At 40.9% G+C, this 13,578-nt stretch overlaps 1 protein-coding gene across 2 annotated transcripts in view; it reads left to right on the top strand.

The window, feature by feature from the left end:
* CSMD1 (CUB and Sushi multiple domains 1) overlaps positions 1-13,578 on the top strand; it is a 2,071,408-nt gene that overhangs the window by 1,270,794 nt on the left and 787,036 nt on the right. The gene's annotated exons all lie outside the window — the stretch shown is intronic.

Below are 13,578 nucleotides of genomic sequence, written 5' to 3'. Positions count from 1 at the left end.
AAGGAGCATGTGTGGTATCTGTAGCAACATTGTAAAGGCTAGAGGTGTGGTAGGCCTTGCTCCAAACGAGCTTCTGTTGTCCATGAATTTAATCCTGATAGCAAGCCTCTCCAGAGGGCAGCCCATTTCTCAGCCGAGTGAACCAGGGCACCATGAGATTCAGACTTACCTGTGGAGAGAGGTAAATGAGTAGTGAAGTCAGACACTGAAGCAAGTCATGCTGATTCATATTTTCTAAAGGCAGAATTTGCTTTTTACTGTGTAACTGGACAGAATCAGTAGCTAATACACACGGAAACATGAATATATTGACACAGAGACTTCTAAAACATTTTGCCTAATATCTGCATTTTCTAGGTGCATTCTGGAATCACCTAAGGACTTTGTAAATTACACAGTTGCTCAACTTCCAGGATTAAAAGTCTTGAGTCAATATTTACAGAATCTGGTTGTGTGTGTGTGTGTGTGTGTGTTTTGTTTGTTTGTTTTTTATCTTGCCATATATGGTGTATAAGCCAAGTTTTGGATCTATGTTGAGTAATATCACTAAATATCCAAATCAGACAGAAAGCCACTAAGGAGCCAGGGGCAACAGGCCCGTTACCGTGTGCCTGATCAAGGGAAATATGACTTGGGAATGTATCAGCTGAAGGAAATGCTGGTGATTGAAAAGAGTTATTTTGCAAATGTACCCATTTCACATGGCTGTGGTGGCTGGCCTGTGTCCTCTCATGTCCACATTCATATCACCTATTTTGTTTTACAAAAACAGAATTCCCTCCTCACTCCTCTCTTTGCACACCACAGGGGAGCTGTTGCTTTCAGAACAAGAACAGAGGCTACTCTGGAGGGTTTGGATGAAGTAAAAGAAGAGTTATGTCTCTAACTGGAAAGGGAAAATGGCTTCAGTACGGCCTTATTGTAGCATCAGCGGCATTAGATGAAGTTTCATGGGAGCAACCAGAAGGAAGGTATCCCCGCCACGGGGCCTCAGCACCCGCTTGCAGAGAGCCAAGAGATCTGATTACAGAAGAAGCAGCCACATTAGGAGAGTTTCTGTATTTTATTTTACTTATTTTTTTTGAGACAGAATCTCTCTCTGTCACCCAGGCTGGAGTGCAGTGGCGCAGTTTTGGCTCACTGCGACCTCCGCTTCCCAGGTTCAAGCAATTCTCCTGCCTCAGACTCCCGAGTAGTTGGGATTATAGGTGCCCGCCACCATTCCTAGCTATTTTTGGTATTTGCAGTAGAGACAGGGTTTCACCAAGTTGGTTAGGTTGGTCTTGAACTCCTGACGTCAAGGGATCCGCCCGCCTCAGCCTCCCAAAGTGCTGGGATTACTGGCGTGAGCCATCGCACCTGGCAGAGTTTCTGTATTTTAAATTGAGCAGTATTCCCAATGCTTCCAGGCAGAAGCAAATCCATTTTTCTATGATGCTGTCGAACAGCCCTCATCAGTCTGTCGGCTATCAGTAATAAATAAGATGCAGCAGACCCCGCCTGGAAGCACTAGGGAGACACTGGGCGATGAAACATGGAACTGTGCTGAACGGGAAGCCGAAGGCTCCCATTCTCATCGTGAAATGCAGGCTTCCAATTCCATACATCAGCTCAATGTTTTAAGTAGTATATTGGTAATGGTAGTATCCTTAAATAATTAAATATCTTTATTAAGTATTAATTTAGCACATTGGAACTCAGGGATAAAAAGTTCACTTTAAAAATTCTTTGTATTTTTAAACAGCTTGCATTTCTTCCTGAGTTTATTCACTGCCGTATACACACTCACACCCTTACACACGTACAGACATCCCCCCCTTATCCTTGAAGGATAAGTTTCAGGACCCCAGTGGATGGCCGAAACTGTGGCTAGCACCAAACCCTACATAAACTCTGTGTTTCTAGTACTTTGTACCCATGATAAAGTTTAATTTATAAATGGGGTACATATGAGATAAACAATAACTAATAATAAAGTAAAAAACATTCTAACAGTATGCAAGTATCCACCCGCTTGCCATCATTAAGTACAAGTAAAATAAGGGTTACTTGAACACAGCCACCACAACCCCATGGCCGTCCATCCAGTCCCTGAGATGGGCACTGAGTGACTCCCAACTCCAGGCAGGCGGTGCAAACAGCAGGGACCTTCTGGACAGAGGAATGATTCAGGACCGAGGCAGGATGCAGCAGGGCGGTGCAGGGTTTCATCACACTCGAAGAATGGCGCACAACTTAAAACTTACGAGTTGTTTTTTTCTGAAATTTTTCTTTGAATATTTTCAGACCACAGTTGACCGTGGGTAACTGAAACCGTTGAAAGCAAAACATTGAATAAGGGAAGATTACTGCATACACACACCAAATCAAAAATATATTCTTACAGGTTTCTATCATCTAATCCAGATAATATATATTATATTTTATATATATATAATATATATGTCTATGTATATATATTCATACATATATGTATGTGTATATATATTCATATGTATATATATGCATATATAAATATGTATATGTATGTGTATATATATTAATTTGTGTAATATATGTATGTGTATATATGAGAGTGTGTGTGTGTGTATGTGTGTGTGTGTGTATTTATGGCCTCCCAGTACTGAGTCTAATTCCTAACTTCTTTCAGTTTATGTTTTCCACTTTAGCCTCTGTTGGTAAAGTTTGTGTCACTTTTATAAAACCAATCAGCAGCATTTACTTCCGCTGACATATTCCCAAGTCAGATTTCCCTTAATCAGGGCACACATATCTATAGGTAGGTAGGTAGGTTGGTAGATAGGTAGGTAGGTAAGTAGATAGATAGATAGATAGATAATGGATAGATAAATAGATATATGAGAGATGATAGATAGATAGATGATAGATGGATGGATAGATAGATAGATCTCTTTTAAAACAAATTTCAAAATAATCTTGAATCACTCGAGAAATACCTGACATGAGGCCAGGTGAAACGGAATCACTCAGTGGGATGGACGTTTCAGCTTAGTAATTAAGCATTCAGTTTATCAGGTGTTACTCTTGAAGGTTCAGTCCATCTGGGACATTTTTAACTTTTCTTTTTTTCTGTCTTAGAAAAAATCAATTTAGGATTGAACTCTGTTCAAACAAGCAAACAACCCAAAAGGTCTTAAAGGCAAGGGTTGCTGAAACGCAGCTTTCATGGTGCGTTGCCTGGGCATAAAGTCAGCGTGTTCAGTAGAATGTACTAAGAAATTACACAGAGTCTCAGCATATATTTTCGTCTTATCGCTACTGAGCTTATGGTTCTTTTTGTTTTTGTAGTTAAATTACTATTCCTAAGGAATGAGTCCTTCCAGTATGACTTGGTTCATTATTAATTTCATTGAAGGGTACAGCTAGAAAAAGTCCTTGAAAATAAAATTTCGTTGGTTTACTATGGTGAGGCTGTGATCCACACAGGTTAAATGACTTGATCAAAATTATTTTTAGCGGAAAGATTTTAAGCCTTTCTAAAGAGGGCAGCTTTCTATCGAGTAATTGCCCTGCAGGGTGGCCTCGGGCAAAATTGCTAAATTGATAGAGTGAGTCCTCTCCGAAAGACTCTGTTCCCAAGGCAACCACCACAAGTGACCTGAACTCAGGGCTTGCCCGTGGCTTCCGCTAGGAGCCCTCTCCTCCAAGGCCCTCCTTTCCCTGGTGGCATCCATTTTATTAGGCTCTTTGGTCATAGGAATGGAGCATTTTTTTTTTTTTGTCTAAAAAATGTGGAGAGCATGCATTCTGCTCTTCTTAGAATGTTGCTGCTCTTCTTTAAATATCTGCTGAGTTCATTAAGAGCCCAGGGTTTGGAGTCCATTGTATGGTTTCAAACCTCAGGTCCAAAACCACGAACGTGAAATTATTCAACTGCTCTAAGCTTTAGTTTCCTCAATGATAAAGCAGTGATAATGATGGAAACTCACTCATGGGTGGTGAGGGGTAAATGAAACATCACATGTCCAAAACATAAGCACTTAATGCTGTTACCATTAATATTGCTATTGCTCATCATCTTAGTCTCTCTACCTGTAAATTCTGTGCTCTAAGCCTCTGACCCATTTATACTTTGTTTCCCCAATTGTTGCTGACCTCCCAGTACCGAGTCTAATTCCTATCTTCTTTCAGTGCATCGTTTCCATTTTAGCCTTGGTTGCTAAAGTTCATATCACTTTCAAAACCTATTTTAGATTCTTCGGGGCTGGAATCAAATCAACCCAGCCATATTGGCTGCACTGGGTCAAGCACTTATCCATGAATTGTCCAACAGTGGCTGGGCAAGTTTCGGATTGCATTGAAGGGGATAAAACTGGTAGTCATTATCATGAATATGCCAGGTAAAGAATTCCAAACTCTTACCAAGACAAGCAACATTTCTCCCTGTATTAGCCTGAACTTCCACTAAAATGGAATATTCCTCCATCTCTTTCTTTCAAGAGAGGCATTCAGAGACACTCTATTTGTGGAGATAAATCTGTATCTCCGTAAATGCTGGTCATTGTAGAATGCAAGTCGATGTTTGCTGGGGGAAGGAGGACAGTGGGAAGGTGGAGAACTGCTTAATGGGTAAGAGGTTTTACTTTGGAATGATGGAAGTGTTTACAGACATACTGAAATATTTATGGATATATAGATTTATGTTCTGGGGTGTGTTCGAAAATAAACTTGATTGGGAAGAAAGTGCATAAGGATATAGGAAAAATAGCTGTGATAATTATTACAGCTGAGTGATGGGTATCTGTAGGTTCAGTTCACTTTTATCTGTAGTTTTGTGTATGTTTGAAATAAATTTTCCCCACTAAAAGAATTTTTACAAAAGCAACCTTTGGCAAGAAATGGCACTTTGAAGCAGTAAATTTGTCTACCTATTATCGTGGCTAAAAGCACTCTCTCTTATCACCTCTAGCAAAATTTCCTAATATCTGGCATAACATGGATGGGGTTGTTTTTGAACATGTCAAAATATTAGGTTAAGGGTATCACCTCTGAGTGACACATAACTCTGGTCCTATCTGCATAGAACTGTGAATAAGTTTCTAGGTCTGTTTAATGGAATAAACAAGGTGCCTTTTGGTGAGGTTAGTAAATGCTGGTGAAGGTCAATCTCTTAGAAGAAATGTAAGCTTTTTAGAGGATGACATAAGTGAGAGGTGCACATGTAGGCACTGAAACCATACAGTGTGTGCCAAGCTGTTCATTGGCGGTAGCGCTTTCCTCTCCTCGCTGTGATCCCTACCACTAACCTGGGGCCAGATCAGCATCAGTCAATTAAGGGATAATGGATCTCTTGAGAGCCTTCCTAGACAGCATTCTTTGCTCTGCTAACCTAGAGGTTTGCTCTATCCCTGCTCAGTGGTGATCAGACACAGGGCAAAAGAAAAAAAAAGTCGCTGCTTAAATTTTTTTGGGAGCGTGAGAAGAATGCATCAGTGTGTTCATTTATCTACATGAAGGAATGGCTGAGTCAGGGATGGTGCATCCAAGGGGCTCCACATGCTCAAGGTATTTTCTCATCTCGAATTTAACCATATGGGGAATCAAACTGGAAGCCTCATTCTCTGCCTACCTGATGGAGACATGATTTTGGGGAATGGAAGGACTTGAAGCCTTCAGGATGATCACATTGTCTCCTTGTAAGTAGTTTACCTTTGCAAATGGGAAAGTTCTTTTGGGGTGAGAGGAGAATCACAGCCTTGAGGTAGAGGACCTGTGGAAACACTTGAAGCCCTTCGACCAAAGCTTTTTCTCCTCTGGACTTTTTGAAACATTATTATGTATCCATTCTTCTGTTTTTGTTTTTTGTTTTGTTTTGTTTTACTTTGAATTGGCAAATAATAATTCTGTAGATTTCGGGAGTACAGTGTGATGTTTTGATACATGCTTCAATACATGGAATATGCAAGGTACCTTGTTTATAAATATGCTGTAGAGTGATGAAATCATGGTCATCAGGATATATATCACCCGAAATAATTATGTCTTTGTGGTGAGAACTTTTAAAATCCTGTGAGCTTTGGTGGAAGTGATAGAGACTTAGGAGAAGAGGCGTGTTTCATCTTTAAACACTTCCCTGGTAGCCCCCATCACTTCCTCTAAGTTGAGTTCACCATCTTTCCACACTAAGATCTGCTAATGACTTCCAGCAGGTTGTCATGAAGTCTTACTGTCCCGATACCTTCTGGACATTGTCAAGGCCCACTTCGATTCCTCTTGGGTAGGTTCCACAGTCTCTCTTGCTGGGGAAATATATTGCCTCTATGTTCAAGCACTTGAAAGGTATTTCATCTCCTGGCGGATATTATATTCCTCTTTTAACGTGCAGAGAGTTGTGCCGAAGAACTGACTGAGCACACCTGAGCCCAAGGCGAGTGTGTGGTGGCAGAGCTAGACTGGCAAAGTCTCACTCCGAAGCCCACCCTCAGCCAGCATCTGCCCTGCACGAGCCCCGTGCCAGGAGGTGAACACTTCCTGTAGCAAGCCCTCAGTCATTAAAAAGGCAGGGAAGAGTGTGCCTGACTAACCTGAGGTCTTTTTAAGACGGCGTTGCTTATTGCGTGGCAGTAAGTCTTGTCATGAACGAGTTAGTTAAATATTCCACAAGTGAGTTTTCTGAAAGTTGTCTACTTTAGCTCGAAACCTTCACTTCCCTGGCTGACATGCTCAGATCACATGGAGAATTACGGCCAGACTTTGGATTAGAGGTTTTGCTGGTCGGTTTGGCCTGGCTCCCCGCAGAGGACAGTAGCATCACACTCTACCACCTCAGCCCTGCAGATATTTGAACAGCATTCATTTGCATTATTTTGTGATTATTGATTTAAAATGCAGTAGGTGATAGATTGAAAACCACGTGAATGCAAGTATCCCTGCCTTAGCCCATGAATCTGCTTCAGTAAAAGAACTAATGTTAGAAATATTAAGGGGGCATTATCAGTCAATGTGCCAAATAAACATCATATTTGACATTTCAGATGTATTAATAGTTCAGCTCCATAACTTAAGACAGACCACGCCCACCATTTTAACTTGCATCATTTGCAAGATTACCAGAGCACTCTTTCTACTTTCTCCTTCTGTTTCATCTGTGCTCCCCGCATGACTGCTCCAGGGTGGTGGTCTCTACCACAGATGCCCTTTTTCTGTGGTTAATGTGCAAGTCAGTCACACCACTGAAAGGCTCTTGGTACATGGGCAAACCTACATTTATATTTATTTTGAAAGAAAAGTGGTTAAGTTTTATTATTTTACTTATTATTTGCTACTCTGTTACGATAAACCTAACACAGAGTTTACCATCTTAACAATGTTTAGATATTGTATTAGTCTGTTTTCATGCTGCTGATAAAGACATACCCAAGACTGGGTAATTTATAAAGGAAAGAGGTTTAATGGACTCACAGTTGCACATGGCTGGGGAGGCCTCACAATCATGGTGGAAGTTGAAGGAAGAGCAAAGGGATGTCTTACATGGTGGTGGCAAAGAGAGAATAAGAATCAAGAGAAAGGGGTTTCCCTTTATAAAACCATCAGATCACATGAGACTTATTCACTACCATGAGAACAGTATGGGGGCAACAGCACCCATGATTCAATTATCTCCCACTGGGTCCCTCGCAAAGCAGGTGGGAATTATGGGAGCTACAATTCAAGATGAGATTTGGGTGCGGACACTATCAAAGCCAAACCCTTTCAAATGTACAGTTCAGGGGCATTGAATACAGTCACACTGTTGTGTAGCCTCCACCGCCATCCATTTCCAAAACTAAAAGTCTGCACCCATTAAACTCTCATTACCCATACCCCCTCCTCCCTGCTGCTGTTTGAATTTGACTACTCTAAGTATCTAATTATCAATGAAATCATACAGTATTTGTCCTTTTGTGATAGGCATAGTTCACCTGGCACAATGCCCTAAGGCTCACCCATCTGTGGCATGCATCTGCGTTTCCTTCCTTTTTAAGACTAAATTATAACCGATTATATGGTCAGATCACATTATCTTTATCCATTCATGTGTTTATGGACAGTCTTTCTGCCCCTCCTTGGTTATTGTAAATAATGCTGTTTTAAACTTGAGTGTAAAAACATCTGCTTGAATCCCAGCTTTCCATTATTTCAGGTGTGTATGCAAAAGTCGAATTGCAGTATCATATGCTCATTTTTATTAGTATTTTTTCGAGCAACTTCCATACTGTTTTTTCATGACAGCTGCCTCATTTTACATTCACACCAGCAGTGCATGAGAGCTCTAGCTTCTTACTCTTTATTAATTTTTAATGCACACATTGATCACCCTCATGTTAGAATATTAGACAGGAAAAGCCCATCTGAGCTGAGGTATCCACTTGGTACCTGGGCGGGGCTGCCAGCTCCCTGGCACCCTCTGTAGGTGTATTTATGGGAACTGCAGTGCCACAGTTGAGGTGGGAGGGTGTGCAGATGAGCTGACTGCCTCAAAGGTGTGTGTATGTAGAATTACTTTCCAGAGGTTAGCTTTCCTCTTGTGATAATTGTCAAACGCAACTATGAAAATAAACACAATTTAAAATTAAACATTCACATTGCTCTAAGTATGGTTTTAAAATGAAACACTTTTTAACCATGTTTAATATCATAAATAATTGGTATTATGGGATAATAATAAGTTGGGTAACATTAAATGCCATTATCTTTATATAGAGAGAAAAAAGGATAGCTACCATTAGTAACTAAGAGAAAATAAATGCAAATATTGAGGGTTTGTGTTCACAGTGTTTACTGATGGTATGTATATTCATAAATGTAATTTTTCAGAGTTTAGTCATTAATTGTTAGGTTATCTGTGTATGATGCTAAACAGACATATCCTCAGGATTTTTAACGGGACAGGAAATCTATCTTTGGGCAGGGAGACATTGCTTGAGAGTGACTCAAACTGATTATTAAAACATTAGATATTTGCACAACTGATTTCCATCAGAGGGCACGCTAAGAATAAGGCTCAGGAATGAGAAATGGACTGGCAAGTTCCCTCTGGTATTCAAGGGTCCATAGGTAAATATACACCTCGTATCACTCACAAACCAGAACCACAGACTGATGTCACCCGTTTGATGGAACATAAAAAAGGACTGATGTGCCTACCCTCCTAACACAGGGAACTTCACATGAATATCCAGATTTCCTGCTTCTCCTGAAAACATATAGATTCAGAAACACTGGACCCAAACTATGCAAGATAATAAATGTGTTCAAAGTTGGCCTGTCATCTCTGGTTTAAAGCATTCCATCTGGCTCTACACATTCAATACCTGCTGACCCCTGTCCTTGTCGCCAATCTCATTCCATCCTTTCTAATTATAGAGACTTATATTATAGCCTGAAAGATGGTGGTGGATTAGTTCTATTGCTGCAAATAAATTACCCTAATTATTATTGGCCTAATCAAGAAAGGTGTCTGAGCTCACGTATTTTTTAAGGGAGACGATGTGCAGCCTAGCTGGGCTGTTCTTTCCCAGCCTCTCATGGGTTTACAGTCAATACTGGCTGGGGCTGCAGGCAACGGAGGCTGAGTTCCAAGAGCTCATTCGTGTGGAGATTGGCAGGATGCCTCGGTGCCTGCATGGCTGTTGGCAGGGGACCTCAAGTCCCTTACTAGGTGGCATTCCCAGTGGCTGCTTGAGTACCCTCATGGCATGGCTGTTGACTTCCTGAGAGCTGCACAATTCTTCAAGAGAGAAAGAGCCAGCAGGAACTTGCAATGACCCGGTCTCCGTAGTCACACACAGTTACTTTCACTGTTTTTTCTATTCATTTCTTGCGAGTCACTAAGTCCGGCCCACTATCAAAGAAAGAAGGAGTAGGCTCCATCTTTTCAAGGGCATGTTTAATAATGGTAGATGTATTTTTATCCACTGCAAGTGGAATACGTGGGTTGAGATACTGAGTCACAGTTCTTGAAAGATTCCTAGATTAATGGTTTTCACGTGTTCCCAAGTCCTTCCACTCTGCCCTCACTAACAACACAGCAGTTGGTATGTGGCCCTCTGCCTACTGTCTCATTGCAGTGGTGGCTGCCTCTGCCACATCTGAGACCAGGTCCTCCACTGCTCACTCCATCCTGTTGCTTGGACATCTCTCCTTCCCTGAAACCTTCTCTCTCCTAAGCCATCAGCCTTCCTCTCTCCTCAACTGCTTCTGCTTAATACAAGCAGCTCATGGGAGAGACACAAACACACAGACATACACACACACATACACATTCATATCACCCACAAAATCAGCACCGGTATTTTTCCCTTGGCCCCACAGTCGCCTTCAGCTATGGTCCCAAATCTCTGCTTCCTTTTAAAAAATAAAAATGTTCAAGTGATGTCTATGCTGGTCATCCAGGCTCTTTCTCATTGTTTCCCTGTCCATGGCCCTGGACCTGCCAAACTCATTGGTTACCTCTCAACCCACACCTTGAGGGCCTTGCTAGCAACACTAATCTCTTTTCACTTTCATTTCCTTGAACCTACCTCCTTGCCTTCAGGACAGAATTCCCTCCTTTAGTACCTTTCCTACCTATCTGCTGTCTCTACCTCCTTTGCTGAAAACTCACCTTCCAAACTGCTGTGCTGAGGGCCCTTAACCTCCTGCCTCACTCCTCTAGTCGTCTGGAGAGGTTAATGGGCCTCTTCCCAGAATAACATTTACAGCTGTATAAAATATTAGGATACCAAACAAAGCTAGTTGCATTGAAATAGTCATCATCATATTTTAAAAAGAATTTGTACATAGTGGGGCATGTGCTTCTTTACCATGGCGAATCTAGTAGCGACAATAGTCTGAATTTTTAAATTAAAGCTTCTGATATCTGCCATCACTGTTAATGTGATAAGAAAATAGCTACAGTTTCTGCTGATGGCAAAGTACTCCTGGTATTCTTATGCCTTTTTGCTTACACTCATAACAGAAGAGAATACCAATTTTCACTTAGAAGGCAGTGTAAATAAAAATGCATTTCTTTTCCTATTTAATTTAATGGACTCCCTGAATTCTCACGGTTGAGCCCAGTAAATGTCCTTCCTGCATACGGGGAGTGACCCAGAGGCCAATTCTCATTCCGCCTCCCTAATTCCTCTCCCAGCCCAGAGGAAGGGTGCTCAGATCTTTCAGCCTTAGGACCCTTTTGAAAATTGTTGAAAATCCCAAACAACTTCATTTTTTAAAGGTTATATAGCTACCAATACTTAATATATTCAGAATTACATTGAGAGAAAATTTTTAATGTTTATCACTTCATTTAAAAATGACAATACTCCTTTAAAAATTAACATATATATTTATGAAAATAAGTATATTTGACCAAACAAAAACCGAAATAAAAGTAGTAAAAGAGGTAGCATTGTTTTCTATTTTTGCAAAACTTTTTAACATCTGGCATGGTGAAAGAGGCTGGTTTCTCATATCTGCTTTCGTATTTAACGTGCTGTGCTCTGTTATTCTGGTTGAAGTCAATGAACAAAATCTGTGTTTACACACATAGAAAGTTGAGAAAGAGAGGCGTATTTTAATATCCCCCTTAGATAATAGTGGATATTTTTCTTTCACACAACATTACACTTAACAAATGGCTATTTCTTAAAAGTTAGCTGCAAAGTGGAATCTGGATCCATATAAGTCAACTTTTTGCACTTTATTATAGTAAAATGTGTTGGTCTATTTTGCATTTTGAATGAATTTTTTCCTCATCCGTGATTTGGTAGCAGTAAGTTGGGTCATTTTGAAATCATGGGTTCACTTTATGCATCTCTTTCAAATGTTAGTGTCTATATCTAAAAATAAGTTAGATATTGTGCAATAACTAAAAAAGCACATGTGTTAATATCACCCTGCTCTTAGCAAAAAAAGTCTTTAAGTATTGGGAAGTTACAAAGACAGACACTACTTGTCTAAAATTCTAATATTTTCTTGAAAACCCAAATTTCATCATTGGCAAAAAGACTATCTAATAATTGTTTAGGTAATGATAGCTGACTGTTCATTTTTAAGTAAATAAATGCCCAATTATGAATTTCTGAATATCTGAAGAGGATACACAGGATCCTAAGATAGTTTCCCATGACCTATGCTCTTGGATAATGCACCCTCCTTGAGTGAATATGATGTGTTCTCTGTCCTATGATTAGCTTATGGCTCAGTTGACTTTAAGAAAGGGAGATGGTGCTCAGTGGCCCTGACCTAATCAAATGAGCCCTTAAAAGGGACTTTTTCCTGAGAAGAGGTTTTGAGTGTGAGGAGGATTCGAATTGGGAGAGTCCCCGTTGCATTGTTGATGGACGGGTCACAAGGCAGGGAAGGGTGCATGGCCACAAGCTTCCCTGAGTGCCCCGAGTGGCCCCTTCATTAGCCAGCAAGAAGATGGGAACCTCAGTCCTAGAACCACGGAATTGGACTTCACCAATAACCTGATTGAATGTCAAAAAGGATTCTTCCTTAGGACTGTAAGAGAAGAAAGCAGCTGCACTAGTTCCTTGAGTGTTAGACCCAGCTCAGAGGGCCCAGTGGAGCTTCACCTGCAGAGTTGGGAAATGATAAAATGCTGCTTTAAGCTCTTAAGTTGGTAGTAATTTACGTGGCAATAAAAACTGGCACACACACAATAGTTTGCTAGTCTCTCAAGTAAAAATGGTGTTCCATGAAAAAGCAGCTAGTTCATCCCTGAAATCGGGGAATCTCACACACATTTTTCCTCAAGACCAGCATCATTTCATGTTACACAGCAGAAGTGCAGGTGCATTCTGCTAATGATTAGCATTAATGCTAATGTTAGAAACCCTAACGACAAGAGTTTTCGCTTGTAATCTAGAATCCAGAAAAATTGATCCTAGGGCAATTTACCGAACACTGTGCGGAATATACACATTTCATGCCTGGACCAAACAGTTTTACTAATGGGGACTTTTCCCACTAGGGTCCTTTTTAAGGTGAGTTATCAATGACAGTATTTTGGAGATATTCACAAGAGGTAAGAAGGGTTATAGATCAGAGAAAAACTCAAAGGTAAGAGAGCCACTGCTTTTCAGGAGAGAATGGTTTCAGATCTGTCTGAGGTTGGGGCAAGCACTTTTTAATATTTATTTAAGATTAGGAGTTTAGTCATATGTTGATTTCTTAGCTACGGTGCTTTCAAATTCCTAAAGTGACCCTCAACTTCGTCTTAGATTTTATGAAAGCTCATATCTATTTATTTATTTATTTGTGATGGAGTCTCACTCTGTCGCCCAGGCTGGAGTGCAGTGGTGTGATCTCGACTCACTGCAACCTCTGCCTCCCTGGTCAAGCAATTCTCCTGCCTCAGCCTCCCGAGTAGGTGGGCCTGCAGGTGCCAGCCACCATGCCCAGCTAATTTTTTCATTCTAAGTCTCAAATTCCTGACCTCAAGTGATCCACCTGCCTCGGCCTCCCAAAGTGCTGAGATTACAGGCATGAGCCACTGTGCCTGGCCCTTTCCTTATGCTTCTGACACATCTCTACTTGTACAACCTGTGCCAACTCCATCCATGCGTACTGGCTTGTGGGGGGCTTGGG

Source organism: Gorilla gorilla, chromosome 7 (genome assembly GCF_029281585.2).
Source record: "Gorilla gorilla gorilla isolate KB3781 chromosome 7, NHGRI_mGorGor1-v2.1_pri, whole genome shotgun sequence".
NCBI lineage: Eukaryota > Metazoa > Chordata > Mammalia > Primates > Hominidae > Gorilla > Gorilla gorilla.
The sequence above is the reverse complement of the archived record's forward strand: the minus strand, read 5'-3'. Positions and strand labels throughout refer to the sequence as shown.